Here is a 12,259-nt window from a genome sequence, read left to right on the forward strand (position 1 = left end):
GGACAGTTTTATCAGAATCTTTATTCAGACTGGAAGAATCCGATGAGCTACGAAGCTCATGTTAACAGATGAACCTCATGGAGGTACTCCGGCTCTCACCTAATGTCCGTGATGCAGTCATTGTTAGTCTGTTGATGGTCGGCGATGCGGCAATCGACTCATCTCGACGGGCTGTACACGATGCACTATTCAAAGTTGAAATTTTCGATAACGGATTTTTTAATGCTCATGTTTGGCGTTTCGACATAGCGGAGTGGCACCGATTTCGGATTGATTGGTACCCCAGTCGCGGAGTGAAGTACACCCCTGGAAAAAAGAGTGTCCCATGAATAAAATATTTAATTGCCTCGGCCCATTTAGTATTATTTAGTACCCCGGGGTACCGCCATAAGGAGCAGATGTCCAGATTGTGTCGTCCTCAAGTTCCTTCTCTATTCTGTCGTTTGCTGCCACCTTGTGTTCATGAACGACCAATTGTGGAATGTTGCTGTTATTCTCATAAAGCTCAAGTTTAGAGTGGGGAATTCTGTACCTGGGTGAATTTGGTGGTGATGTCTATGAGAAGATACAAAATCCAAAAGGTGAAATTGGTGTAAAACGTACAATGTAGGTATAATTCAAGTTCTTCAAATCTTCTGACTCACGTATGCAAGTCAGATAGCAATCCCTGCCATAGCTATCAATTCAATCTCAAGTCTGTTTCTTCGTTCGTTTCTCAATCCACTTCTCTTGGTGAGGGTCGCGGCTGCAGCGTGTTTCCCTGGCGACGGACTCCAGCACTACTACACTATACACGACTATAAACTACTATACACTACTATACACTACTATACACTACACTATACACTACACTATTACACACAGACGACTAGCTCTTCCTGGGGAATTCCCAGGCGTTCCCAGGCCAGCCGAGCGACATCGTCCCGCCAGCAACAGCGTGTCCTGGGGCCAGCCCCGGGGACTTGGCCCGGTCAGTTTATTAATATCCAAAATAGTCTTCCTCTGGCCTACCTTATTTCATTCCACTCCACTCACAATTACACCTTTTGCTTTATTAGTCTAGGCCAGGGGTTGGCAACCAAAACAACAAGAGACATTTTTTTTTAGAATTCGGTAAAAAAAACAATATTTCATGAGCCGCAATGCATGTGAATACGAGACGATGGTCCTTAATAAATAGCGTAACACAGCGGACCTTAAAGAGTCGCACGCGGCTCGGGAGCCGAAGGTTGCCGACCCCTGGTCTAGGCCATTGGCGCAACACAAAATCAGCGTCAAAAACCTTCCCATTCCTGAAGCTGGGAAATCCCCCTCCAGAGTCAGCGATAAACAATGACCCCCTGCATGCTCGATAGCCACCGATTTCAGTTTCATTTATTAGGTACTAGCTTCACTGCCCGGCTTCGCCCGGGACTTGGATTCACCACGCCTGCCCACCTTTGTCTCCCCAGTGGCGATGTTCATACACCACACCAGTTACTCGTTTGAGGCTGAGCCGACCTAGGGGAGACCCAGGAGCAGTTGAAGTAATCGTCACCGGTGGTGACCGTGAGCGGGAATCGAACTCGGGTCGCCGGGTTCGTAACGCGGCACGCTAACCACTACACTACAATGCGTTACACTTCCACATGCGCGGGTCACGTGACAGGTTTGACGTCACAGCTCACTTGCCGTGCAAGAAATAGATGCATTATTGAGCTCCCCCACCCCCAACAAAATAAACAAAAGTGTATTTTTATAATTTTTGCATGGTGTATAGTCTGGAAAGTACCCACATGGCAAATGTCAAGTTTGTTGCATTTCGGGAAGTACGCTGAACATTTTGAACAGACACACATAATCACAACTTTGCCTTTTATATTATTAGGTATAGTCCTGTGAGCCAATGCGGCTCTTGACTCGGGTGCAACCGCAACAAACAAAAACATGAACAAAGAACATCTTAAAGTGACCATGCGCAACAGAAAAATCCAGGAAAAAACAGCAAAGTCTTCCCGAAAAAATCACCGTATATCAACGCTGTGTGCAAAAATCCCAGTGGGAAGCAAGTCAATAACAACCATAAGAGAATTAAGATTAAAGTGATCCGGCTAACTCTGTACTTCAACAAACATGGCTAAACCATACGTTTTCGAAATCACCAAACTAAAGCTAGAAAAACAATGTAACAGTGACCATAGGAACTGTGATTCAAATTTAACAATACACGATCTACATAACATGTACGACCAAACTTTGCAGCCATATCTGGCAGCATGAGTCACTCCATAACAGCATGTGTATCAGCAGGAGTATACAAATTTGTCAATGCACCTTTAAAGATCAGCACACTATAATCAAAACTCAAGATCATACTTTGCAGCGGTCATCCGAAGCGATGCCTTTGATTTCAGGCCAGCATCCACAGAGAGGCCAGGGGAATATTGAGCACCATGACAGCCCGGCGTCTCTCCCAACCACCACACCGCACGACCGCGCAAGGGCAGGACAACAGCCCCCCTTTGAGAGATGGCACACTCCGTGGGGGCCCAGCAAAGAGGCAGCACGACGTTATCTAATAGCAGCAAGGCCTCAGGAGAGGCAATACAGGAATCGCATGCACATCACCAAGGTTGTTGCAGAGGCTGCAGTTGAGTCATGGAAAGGGCAAACACCGAATCAACAGCCTCTTCTTCTTTGGTTCTTTTGGTAAAGTCACCACGTAGAATGGGAATAAAATAATAAAATAAAACAATACAATTCTCACGACGTTTCGGCCACAACACAAGTGCCCTTCTTCAGGTGAAAGGAACAAACCTGTCGGGACGACAGAGCTTCAATGAACGTTGTTAAGATTCGTAGCGTCTTTTAAGCTGGTTTAGAGAAGTGAGGCACCTTGACAAAGGGGTTTACATATCAAACAGGAGAATTTAGCATTGAAACAGTTGAGGGATTAGCTTGTGACTGGTCACAGAAATAGTTATGTTAAAGTCAAAGCCTACACATCCACAGAGGCACCTAGTGCATGGACGCCAAAGGGGCTGCAACAACTCAACTATCAAACAGTAAACCGATGTGAAAAAACCTAAGTCTAAAATATGTCAATATAATAAATGTACTCAATATATTCTTCAATAAGCAGAGCTATTAACAGCAACTGGGTATACACTATACTATATAATGAATACCATATAGTAAACAGATACAAAAACTAAAATATAAACTACCTCAATGTTATCAATAAACTCTATATATTCTCCAATCAGCTGAATAACCAACAATAAGTCGTTATTTATCACGATGCTATATGGCGAAAAAATGGGTGAATTCTTACCCTCAACTTTAGCACCACGGATAGCTACGAGCCCCGTTCAGACGGACGAGTTCATCATGGTCGGAACAGAGGAGAGAAACAGCTGCGATAATTTGATTGTTTTATTTTATTATTTTTATTCTCATTCTACGTGACTTTACCGAAAGAACTAAAGAAGATGAATCATTGCAGTCACAAAAGCTTTAAATCGAAATTCAACAGCGTCTTGTTTGACACGTAGGCTTTTGCGACCAATATTATTCACAATAAACGTTTTAGGGTTAGATATCGTTATTTATAAATGTGTCGTAACCCTCCACCACCCGACACGGCCAATCAGTAAAAAAGTGTCACGTTGGCAAAAGACAAATAGTTCACTACTTTAGCCCACCGGTGTGTTGAAAAAGTGAATCCACAACAATTAAAAATTGTAAATCCACAACATTTAAAAATTGTAAATGTTGTGGATTCACTCTTCAACACACCGGTGGGCTAAAGTAGTGAACTATTTGTCTTTTGTCAACGTGACACTTTTTTACTGATTGGCTGTGTCGGGTGGTGGAGGGTTACGACACATTTATAATAACGCGATCTAACCCAAAAACCTTTATTATGAGCCTCTTATTTGTTTACCGCGAAGATGGCCCATTGCCCACAACATCTCTGATTAGGACGGCTGACTACGTACGATGCGAAATAAGTTCAACATACATACAACATCGACTTATATATCCTTCTATTCTTGACGAATGTGTTTGAATCTTGACTTAAAGCTTTCATGACTGCAGGAATTCATATTCTTTGGGTCTTTCGGTAAAGTCATGTAGATAGGTAAAAAAAACACGACGTTTCGATCACAACACAAGCGATCGTCAATACAGCATGTCCAAACAATTAGTTGAAATGTGTAAGGGGATTCGAATGTAACGATTCACATATCTCGTGCATTTTCAAAGCTATTACACTATCTGGGTGAAATTCAGAGCCAGGAGACGGTGATTGATGGAAAACAAAGGATAATTAATGTGATTAAGACCCCCACGATTTGGGCTGGAGAGGGAGGGTTGTTTGAAGGAAACAAGATGTGGACCCTCTTTCATTATTGCATGACAGAATTAAACCAATTAATTAAATACGTGAATGAAACTGAAAAACAATTTGCATTTATAAAGGGCCTTTCTACGATGTAATGAAGGCACTGTACATCACAAAAATGTATCGTAGGCTAAGGGGAGGGACATATCAGAAGTACGTTACAGGTGCTAAATGAGAGAATCGCGAGCAAGAGAAACGCGTGTTGAGGGCAGGGTGGAAACCACACCGCCGCTGTCTCCGAACCACCAACGACAGTCGTCTGTGGTCACCAGTGCGTCTGTTGCCATCCAAAAGAGACCCCTACAACGTATGGCGACGCAACGCCCGTTCCACAAATACGGAGACATCCCGGCAATGCACTTCGCTGCTCCTGCCGCGGTTAGCTGCCTTCACCACCTGAATGCGAAACTGTTGTTGTTGCTCTGCATCTACATCAGTCGTACGGAAAAAGAAGAGGCAACAACAGTAGGGGCAGGGAGCTCGTTCCACAGCCGAAGAGGGCAGCGCAGCAGAGGGCACGGGCACCCAGAGCATGCGTGGAGGAGCTGTCCGAGGAACGCACGCAGGCGCCATCGACCATCGAAAAGCGATTCCTTTGGGATGGACACACGCAGCAAACCATCATATAAAGATTGTTACCACATCGTGCACTTTCAGATGCGCTTCTGTGGCCTTTTGGAACGTTCTTCCTTCCGATATTAGGAAGCCACTGGAGCTATGCACTTTTGAATAATCTAGATTGACAAACTTATTTCTTTAGGACTGCTTTTTGTGTTCAGTTCGTTGTCCTTCCACCGCACCTACAATTAGCACGGTTGGCTACGTATGGTGTGAAAGAAGTTCAACATGGATACAAACAAACATGCTTTGATGTATGTGTAATAAAATATTTCCACGACGATGCTTGTTGGGTGCTTCTTTATTGACAACGGTACAGCACAGCTTCACTTCCCCTCCCGATGGATTCACTCTCCCAACCCGTGGATGAGGTGCCGCTCTCTCTCCCTCCGCGTTGCCGCGAGGCTCACTCCACTCTCCGGCCTCGCCACTGGCTGACGGCGCACTGGAAGCGGGGGCGAGCTTCGAGGAACGATCCGCCACGTGGCCCGTGGCGAGGAGGAGAAGGGCAGCGCCGTCGTCCGGAACCCAGGCTTCCACACCGACCCCGAACCTTCCTCCCGATCTCCCTTATATCCCCCTCGGCGGAGCTAAGCCCCGCCTCTGGCCACACCCCCTCGGGGATCCTTCTCAAGGGTTCCCGAACGCCTCACCGGCCCGATCATATCGCCCCTCTCGGATTGGATCCCGATGACATCATCGTGCCCGTACTCGTTATCCTCTGGTATCCCCTGGATGGCGCTCCCTCATTACATCATCTCCCCCCCGTAATATAAAGACTAGCCGTCCCGGCTAGAGGTAAAACCCAATACGAGTAATGAGAAGACGCAAGCGTGGGCACATGTGGCATGCGTGCAGAGGGTAGCACCGAATAGGCCGAACCCAACACAACATAGAACATTAACAAGAGAACAACATCGAATGTTAACAAGAGAATAACGGACGAACGCAGCCCCCCAAGGAGGCGAGAACGGCGCGTGGCGAAATCAACGGAAGCGAAGCGTCTTGGAGCGAGTCTGTGATGCCGGGCCGGTATCAGGAACTGCCCCCTGCTGGTCCTTGGACGGCACGCCGGGTGGCAGGATGAGCGACGGCGGAGCGGAGGGCCGGCCTGGGTCGTCGACATCGGCAGTTACGGACTCGGACACTGTGTAAGGTAAAACAGAGCCCTTCGGGCGGTCATCACGTAACCGCGCCGTCCCCCGTTCGTCAGATACGTCAGACTTCGGCAGGCCAATTGGTGGAGATGAAGGGGTAAGTTGAGGAGAAACAAACGGCTTCAGCCGCGAGGGGTGAACGAACCAACGTCGGCGGCCCGCCTGGATGTGCACACATTGTGGCCGAAGGATTCGGATCACTTCGACTGGTCCCCGCCAGGGCTTATACAACTTAGGGGAGGTGCCAACGGGAACTTGAGGGCAATGCAACCAAGCCCTGTCCCCGAAAGGCCACGGCACCTGACGGTCAGACCTGCGAGCAAGACGTTCATTTCGCTCTTCTGTCTTGGCGGTATTGACTTTGGCCGCCTCTCATGCGTCAGAAAGACATCGCAAGGAATCATGGACATGTTCAGGCAGTCTAGACTTAGAATCAGCAATCGGTACTCCCAATTGGGTATCAATAGGCGTTCTCTCGGCCATACACAAGGAAGAACGGCGAAAACCCCATAGAAGCATGAGAGGCCATCCTATATGCAGCGAGCACACTAGGCACCTGCAGATCCCAATCTGCCTGCTTGGCATCCACCGTCTGACACAGCATGGCGGACAGGGTCCTGTTAAGGCGTTCGACCATACCATCCGTCTGAGGATGATACGGTGACGTCCTGAATTTCTTAGTACCCAATACATCACAAATCTCGCGCAACAACTTAGAGGAGAAATTCCGGCCTTGGTCCGTAAGTAGTTGTTCGAGAGCACCCTTATCCATAATATACCCATTCAAAAATGCATCGGCAATGGAGGCCGCTGACTGGTCCAGTAGCGGCCAAGCCATCGGCCAGTGGGTAAAATATTCAACACCCACCAAGAGGAACTTATTCCCCATAGATGTGAGCGGAAGGGGCCCAAAATGTCGAGCGTCACCAGCTCGTTGATACGCGAGACCGAAAAAGACTGCAGCGGCGGGTAGCCTTTCTGTTGCAGCGGTTTCCTCTGAGCACAATCAGTGCAAGCTCGGATCCATTTTGAGACATCGACAATCATACCCGGCCAATAATAATCCCGCTGCAATGTCAACAGACACTTTTGCACTCCCAGGTGTAACAACTTTTCCCCGTGCAGAGCGCGGACCAAGCCACACCAAAGAGGAAGAGGAACGACAATGCGGCAAAGATCCAACGCGTCCTCCCGCCACATCAAAAGGCCATCGTGCAAAATCACCCGGCCATCCCCAGCCGAATCGGATGCCACCTGCCCCTGCTCAGACCGACGCCGCAGATCCCCGAAGGAAACATCAAGGAGCTGCTCCCGTATCCGTACAGTGCGGGGAAGTCGCAAAACACTGTCAATCGGTGCGGTCGCGTCTAAAGGCTCGGAAGCATCAACCGCAGACATAGCCGTACAAGCCTGTGAGGGGACGGGTCCACAATGACTCGTACCACACAGAACACGGGCAACGAGGCGATTGTGGCAGCCATGACAAAGCATCCGCATTGCAATGGCGAAAACCTTTACGGTAAACAACGTTGAAAGATAATTCCTGCAGAATCTCTAGCCAACGAGAGAGCTGGCCAGCTGGCTGTTCAATATTCAAGGAGCACTGAAGAGCCGCATGATCAGTGCGGACAACAAATTTCCTGCCATAGAGGTAAGGCCTGTACTTAGGAACAAAGTAAACGATGGCCAAAAGTTCCCTCCGGGTAACACAATAGCGGTGTTCCACTCTTTCCACGCCATCCTTAGTTTGAGACAGGACAGCGCCGATGCCCGTATCACTGGCGTCAGTGTCAAGGACAAACGGCAGCCAAAAATCGGGATTATAATAGTAGCGGAAGCCCCCGTGTCCACCAAGATACGAACGATGACCCTTTGTATCAAACCCGGCGCCGACGAGGACCCCGCAGCCGCCGCGACCACACGACGCGCCAAGTTCCTCCATTGAGTGAGCAGTTTGGGCCAATTCTGTGGGACCCACCCGGAATGACGGTTGTGAGCGAACAGGCACCGTGGATCGAGATGCATGAGGTTACAAAATGTGCTGTGTGTCCGACGTGTAACGACTCGCCTGTGGGTTCGGAGGATGATCCGTCGGAGGGGCCGCAGGAACCGGAGCAGCAGACGAAGATGAAGAGCGAGGACGACTCTGGCATTCCCTCGCGAAGTGACCCGGCCGACCGCAGCGGTAACAAGTGATGGCCGGTCTCTGAGTCCTCCGGTCGTCACGAAGGCGGGGTCCTTCGGTCCCCCGGCGAAGAGAAGCCACGGTCCATCTCCGATCCCACTGATAGGCCGCAGCGGCCAGATCACCGTCCGAGGAATCTTCTCGAGGCGGACTATTCACAACTTTAGACGGGGACCAACCCTGGGGTTCCCGATCACGCTTAGGGTCCCCCGTCCACGTCGCCATTTGCGACCAGCACTGCAAATTTTCGTGCACGTGCAAACACCTGGCAGCCCACCGGGACGATTGTGTTTCGTAGCTGCATGCAGGAAGGACAACCCCCATGTCCCTGGCCAGCGCCAACATTCAATCCATAATGAGCAAGTCGAGCGCCTCCTGCTTCACATCGGGGTAGGCAGCCACAGCCAGTGCCATCAAGGCACTACGGTAGGCCAGGGGACATTCTGAACTGCCCCGCTTACACCACATACATTTTTTCCGCCTGTCTGAAGGTGGCTCGTAAACTTCCGCCATCTCGGGGTACGCACCTTGTAACGTTGCCCGCTTCTCTAGAGGAATGGACCTGAAGACCGCCAGAGCGCCATCGTCCAGCACTGTCGGCAGAGCGACCAGCGCTTCCTCCTCCGACCAATGGTCCGACCGGAACGCCACCTCAAATCTTCAGGTGAAGGCGTTCCAGTCGCCGCCTGCTGCAATTAATTATTTAACGTGGGGAAGATGACATCCACGATCGATGCCGCTGCACGCGACAGCAGTAGCAGCAGCGGTAGCGGCCCCCTTCCCAGCACGCGGCTCAACAACTGTGTTGGCATGGTTGGTTTGCCTCTCCAGTAACCTATATTATGTTCCCAATCATCTTCGTTACTAATTGCCTATGTGCGAAAATAGGTCAACGGGTCTGCATATCCGTCATGTAACGGCATTAGGGATATATCAACTGCCGTTAATTAAAGTTCATTATGTTTATCCAGGTGGGAACTCAAGATCACGGAAGAGTGTAATTTGGAACAACGATCTAGGTTGCCTGGTTTGTTATTTGTGAATCTAGTATTTGTTTCAATCCTCCTTCACGCTGCATTGGCCATGGGAATTGTTTGACCGTACTTCACCACTCTGGGCAATGCGGGCTGGTGAAAACCTTTTTATTCTGGCGTAACTACATAACTACATTGTCAGCTCAAGGGGTGTGGCAATTGGTTCAGGTTGGGCCCCAATATATGATTTATCTCGCACGGTCGCACCTAGGCTATACATCGCGGCTTCGCTTATATAATCACATCGTTACGCTCAAGGTTTCGAACATTTAACGCTGTAGGGGCGCTCCGTCTTCGCAAATGCAGCCACAACAGCTCGGTAGCACCTCTTTGGAAGTTTTTTTGCTATTTATACTTAAAAATACATCTCATGGTGATTGTCAAGGGGGCCCCAACTCCTAACTTTGGCCACCAGGGGGTGCTACGGTGGCGAGATGTTAAATACCTCGCTGGTTTACAGGAGGTCGTGGGTTCGAGCCCATACCTGTCAACCCCTTGTCAGTGCCTACATTATTAGAGACAAATTCAGACCTTGGTGTTCGCCCCGTGGCCTTATAAATCTCAACGTTCATCCTACAAAGTCCCGTCACAAGGAATAAATACAAACAGACAAAAAAATTGTTTGCCCGTATTGAAACGGCGAGGGATCAACGATTAATCGATTTCAAATCGAAATCGCAATTTGAAACAATGCGATTAGTAAATCGCAAAGGCTGCGATTTTTAGCGATTTGAAAAGTCTTATAACTTTAGTATTGGAATTGTTTTATTATAACTATTTATTTAACTTAGCGGCCGTCCATAAATGACGTCACGCGATTTTGGACGATTTTGACCCCCTCCCCCCACTCGTCACACGGCGTCACAAAAAGTCAGACCTCCCCTCAAATATGACGTCACAAAGCTCTGCCCCTCCCCCCCAAAACCATGTTTCCATTTTGAAAATAAAACATGCTTCAAATAGCTTCAAATCAATTGCCATTGTAGTGCGTATTTAATGTGGCACTGCACTCTGATGTTGTAGTAGAAAACACGTATTAAAAAGGAGGCGTTGGAAAGCTTAAATTTAGCATAAAATTTACTTGAAAATATTCAACGTCTAACTAAAACTGCAGATGTTTAGAATATTATATTGAAATTATCTTAATTAATGATAAAATATTAAAAGTTATTATAACTATAAAAAATACTTGAAACTTTGTAGTAGAACGAAGCAAAATGGAGAGTACAATTATAACAATCACAAATTCATTCCATAGAATGAAAAGCCCTGGTAGAATCATTAGAATCAAAATGTTTAATAACAATCATGCATTTTTTTTTCAAAATGTATGCTTCTCCATTCTCCCATGGAGAAGCAAAATGCTCCTTCATGGAATAAATAAAAGGTGACCTGAGTAAATTTAAATAATCAAATAGTTAATAATGAAAATTAATAAAAATAAGTGTTGTTATAACAATTCTATATTTATTTAAAGTTGCGCATTTTTACGTGACGTCACATTTCTCAAACCCCCCCCTCGTCACAAATGTCTGAACCCCCCCTTGGTGCGTGACGTCACAAATGTGTGACCATCCCCCTTGGTGCATGACGTCACAAATGTCTGACCCCCCCCCCCCCTGGTGCGTGACGTCGTTTATGGACGTCCCCTTAACAATTCTGTTTGGTTCTATTTAAATAAAATTGTTTTAATAAATACATGTTGGAAGCAATTAATATATTTTAAGTTCTCATCCTTGCATTAGAATATATAGAGCAGTTCACATGTTTATGGAATCTTGTAATGCTCCATCACATGTTTTAAATCTATTACTCAGTGAATATTTAAATGAAGCTTGACTTAAAAAAATGTAATCGCAAATCAAATCGCAAAATCTGTCAGTAAAATTGCAATTAAATATATATTTAGAATTGTTCAGCCCTAGAAACGGCTGTACGCCATGCGGACCTGAAACTAAATTTCCCGCCTGTGACGCCTGTATATTTGTAGTTTGCGTGTCTCTCTCTCTCTACCCGTGGTCGCGTGGATTTATCGCCGGGTCCTCCGGTTTTTCTTTCCACATTCAGAATCAACATGACCACGCGTTCAGAGTACTTGGCGACTATAAATGTCCACATTACAAGCTTAACACTTGCGGCTAGATCGCTTCTGCGTTAATGCCGCAGCAGCTACGAATAGTCCTAAAACAAATATTCCTCCGGTCATGTTTCCTCAAAAATAGCTATACAGCTCCTGTGGGCCTTGCCTGGTAAAACATAGTTTAATAGTTTTTCATAGTTACGCTACTGACTCATTTTTTGTCCCCACTGGAAATTTGATAAATTGCAGTGCATCTCATAACACGTGCTATGGACAAACGGCCATTGACAACGGGACAAGTGCGCATGGACCGTGGCATCGAGCGGCGCTCTGCGGGGCAGTGGGCGCGGCTCCCCCCCGCCCTCCCCGATCGCTCGCTTTCCCCCTCGCGGATTGAAAACAGAAACAACTGGAAGCGTATCGCGCAGAGGCACTCTGACAAAGTCACGGTCACACAGAGGAACGTAACGATTCTCAGCCAAATCGTTTGTGTCCGGATCGATTAATTTTTCTCCCCCATGTTTGTACATGCAAATATATTAAATACATAGCAGTATAAACGTACGGCAAAATAGGATATTTAAAAAATATATATGTTACGATACGCACGGATCAATACGCGAATAGTGGGGCGTAGTAATCGATCGGTTCGGTCTCGGGATCGATCCGTTCGAAATCGCAAAGCCGCCCGTCGGGCGGGGGGGTGTGCATGGGGGCGGGGCGACCGGGGGCTGTTGTGGAGGCGGGGCAAAAGGGGGGGGGGAAATTCCCGGCATGCACCGCGCGGGATATATAAGG

The sequence above is a fragment of the Petromyzon marinus genome, chromosome 26 (assembly GCF_048934315.1).
Source record: "Petromyzon marinus isolate PM22_M1 ecotype Great Lakes invasive population chromosome 26, UKy_Petmar_22M1.pri1.0, whole genome shotgun sequence".
NCBI lineage: Eukaryota > Metazoa > Chordata > Hyperoartia > Petromyzontiformes > Petromyzontidae > Petromyzon > Petromyzon marinus.